Consider the following 4,126-nt stretch of genomic DNA (forward strand, 5'->3'; position numbering starts at 1 on the left):
TGCTGCTGCTTCTTTTGCTGCATTTACCCATAATGTTTTACTGTTACAGTCTAATCTCATTTCTATTGAGAGAGGAAAGTTGCAGAATAAGAGTTGCCAGAAGGAGAAACTAGCAAGCGTTCCTGTGCCTTTAATAGTTGTGTAGAAGAGGGAATTTCAGCAGATGCTGCTTGTTACATAGTTGCATCTAAGGACAGGTGTAAGGATTGATGGCTCCTCTCCTCCTCATCTTGTTGCCTTCTGGACATCCACACCAGAACACAAAGCAGCAAGTAGCACAGTGCAAACTCATACTTCAACTTCATGCCTCCTCCACAGAAATAGCTGCAAGTTACAGTTGTGCCACAAAATTAATGATGTTAGCCCTAATTTAGTTACAGTACTACTTGAGTGAATCTATACCTTTGTTAAATCAAAACAGAATTAACTGCATCTGCTTTGTTGATTGCATTTATTAACACCCAAAGCCTATGAAAAAGCACAACTGCAAGACCACCCTCCATTTTGGGTGGTGCTCTTACCTGGATCCAGGTTTCACAAATCCTTTGAAAATGTATTGAGTAGCTCTCTTGGACTGTTGCAAAATCCAAGTCACAAAACAGTGTGGACTTATGTGAGAATAAGTTCCATTGAAGTAGATAGGGCTTACTTCTGAGCAGACATCCCCAGAGGTCATTATATGTTCTATGGAACCCCTGGGACAAGCTTCCAAGTGAACAAATCTACTCTAGGTTGGTCTATTGTTTTATATACAATTTATTAATTCAGAGTTGAGCTACCTAAGAATAATACCCCACAGAACTCAGAATATTTATTTCTGAGTAATAGGATTGGCCCTAACTACTCCTTCAATAGATTTCATTTTGCATGTATTTCAAAGTTGATTTGTGTGACATTTGCAGTGTGTTTACCCTGTGCTAACTATTCAGAAACAAAAGTAATGTTGAATTTAGTAAGAGCCATTTGAAAGTAACTGGGCATAGGACTGCAACTTTGAACTTTTATATATCAAACATATTTTCTCAGAGGAAGAGATACCTATCAAACAGAAAATTTCCAAAGTGATGAAACTGTCTTTTTAAATTTGGTAAGAAGAAACAATGCAGTATGTTGTATACAATGCAGCATCCAACCTATCAGCTTCCTTCATTCTCCTCCTACGATAAATATTGTGTAACAAAACAATCAGTGTACAAAAAGATATGGTGCACAAAAGGTTCCCAAACAAAAAGGAGACCTTTGAACTAAACCGCTATCCGGTTTCTTGTAAGAATTGAAGAATGTTTTGATTGCATGTTCCATCTGTTTACTCAGCAGCATTGGAAATTGCTCCCCACACTTGGTGCTTTTATTTACAAAAAAATTAAATAAACAATATGAGTTAATATTTAGCCTTTCTGTTCTATTTATTTTAGGAACCAAAGTACTGACTTTAGGCTCATTTTGGCAGCACGCAACTCAGCAGCAATGTCTCCAGCCCTCCTCATCTTAGGGACCATTGCTGTAGCAGCTCATACTGCCTTTGCAGCCATAGGTAAGTCTCTGTAATCATTTACACAAGAAAAAAAGTACTCTGTTATCTTTAGGACTAATCACTGTATTTTGACACACCATGTATTTTGAGGGGACAGGACAAAGGTTTTTGAATTTGATTGACTGATTATTTCACATGATTTGAGTCTTTGAAAGGCCTCATTAAAACAAAGTATGGCATACATAAGTCAATAAATCAGTAGTCACATGCATGAAGAATGTGGTATGCAATGCCATCCAGCTCTGATAAACACCCATGTGTGCAGATCATTTGTTTCATTGGGAATACTGCAGCCCTTTGTGGTACATGCTGCATTCATACTTGTTGTTGGATAAACAAAGAGCCAAGGGTAGCATCATATTTATAGAATATAAACCCCCAGTTGCTAATCCTGATTAAAGTAAACTCATTGAATTTAATTGCTGAATGGGAAGTCAGCACTTACCATTAATTGAATGGATCTACTCAAGTTGGGATTAGAGATCCCTTTGAATGGATCTTCTTTAGCTGGGATTAGTGACTGAATTCAGACCTTTGTTTTAAACTTATTATTAATGGCTATCACCTTACCTTTGAGGGCAGATTTGTAGGAGAAGTTCAAAAATGCCAAAATGTGAATAAATGACTCACTAAATCAATATCTTAATCAAGGACTGTTAGTTGGTCTAGAGCTCCCAGTTGTCCTAGCCAGTCAATAGTGAGGAATGCTGGAAGTTGAACTCTTACCATACATAGGGTTGCCATAAGTCAGGACCTCCAAACCGGGACAAATGTAGGACAAATGTAGGGCAACATTTTCAAATGTAGGACACATTTTTTTAAAAAAAAAACATGGAGGACGCGCAAAAAAATTGAGGGTTTTTAAATTTTTTAAATATAAATGCATGTTTTTTAGGCATGATCAAAATGGAGGACATTTTGGCATTATTCCTAGACAGATGGCAGAAATGTACTTGCCCTCAGGTTCAACTGTACTTCTCAGAAGTGTGTACTTGGTCAAGGGACTGTGGTTTTTCTTCGCTGCATATGAGTTTGTAAAAATCACAGCAACTTACATTGGCCGTGCCTCAGAGGCTTGTTGATATCAGTATCACCACCACCACCATCATCATCACTATAATTGTCCAAGAAAGCCAGACTTGTTAGCATTCAAAGCACCATAAACACACAGAAAATGCACTTGCATATATTTAATAATAAAAAATAATCGGGAAAAAATAAAAAACAAGGCAGAGGTGTATATATTTAATAATAAAAATTAATGAAATAAAATAAAACAAGCAATGATAAAAATTAATAAAATAAAATAATGAAACTGTGAGCGTGGTGTAGTGATTTGAGTGTTGGACTATGACTGTGGAGGTCAGGGTTTGAATTCTGGCTCAGCTATGTGATGTAAGCCCAGTGGGTGACCGTGGGCAAGTCACACTCTCTCAGCCACAGAAGATGGCAATGGCAAATCCCCTCAGAAAAAAACTTGCCAAGAAAACCCCATGACAGGATTGCTGTCAGCAAAGCGGTCTCAGAGTGGGTGATTTCTGCAGGCCAGCCATAGGGTGAATCCACACTGTAGAAACAATGCAGTTTGACACCACTTTAAACTGCCATGGCTGAGTGCTAGGGAATCCTGGCGTCTGTAGTTTCTTGTGGCACCAGAGAAAAAGAGAAGGCTAAGCAGCCCACAAATCTACAGAATGCCATAGCACTGAGCCATGGCAAAGTAGTGTCAGGCTGGATGGTTTCTGCAGAGAAGAGGCAGCCATAGGATATAGCTATACCAGTGGTCCCCAAACTGTGCCCTTTAAGGGATTTGAGACTTCAGCTCCCAGAATCCCAGACTGTTGGCTAACATGGCTGAGGCATCTGGGAGTGAAGTCCAAAACTCTCTTAAGAGGCATAGTTTGGGGACGACCACTGATCTCCACTGTAGGAACAATGCAGTTTGACACCACTTTAAAACTGAGTGCTGGGGGACCCAGAGATTTGCAGTTTTTGTGGTGGCACCAGAGAGAGGAGGCTAAGCAGCCCACAGATCCACAAAATCTCAGAATGCCGTATACCACAGTTAAAGCAGCATCAAACTGCATTAATTGTTCAATGTATATGCAAACTCCCTGCTTGCTGGAGGGAAAAAACCAAACACTCCTGCAACATCTCTGGCAGAATAAGCAAGCTGCCCAGAAGGATGGCAGGGGCTTGGGGGGGGGTGATGAGCTAAAAAGGTGGGCTAAAAGCACCTCCCCACTTACTTTTTGACAGCCTCTATAGATCCAGGGATGGGGACTCCGCCTCCTTCACCTCCACTGTCATAAAGGACCCCACTGATGTCTAATAGCAGCCCTTTAATGCCCGCCAGGGCTTTTGCCCACTCAGCCATAACCCTGAATGGAAGCAAGAGCTGAGCAGGGTTATGGAGACACATGCTCAGAGCTTCCCTCCGCGCAATGGCCTCTGGGAAATGTAGTCCTCCCTTCACAGCCAGGGACCAAAAATTCCAGTCCTCCTGAGGAGACTCTGGCCCTAGTGAACTCTGCGACCTAAATAATAATAATAATAATAATAATAATAATAATAATAATAATAATAATAATA

The sequence above is a fragment of the Sceloporus undulatus genome, chromosome 2 (assembly GCF_019175285.1).
Source record: "Sceloporus undulatus isolate JIND9_A2432 ecotype Alabama chromosome 2, SceUnd_v1.1, whole genome shotgun sequence".
Lineage (NCBI taxonomy): Eukaryota > Metazoa > Chordata > Lepidosauria > Squamata > Phrynosomatidae > Sceloporus > Sceloporus undulatus.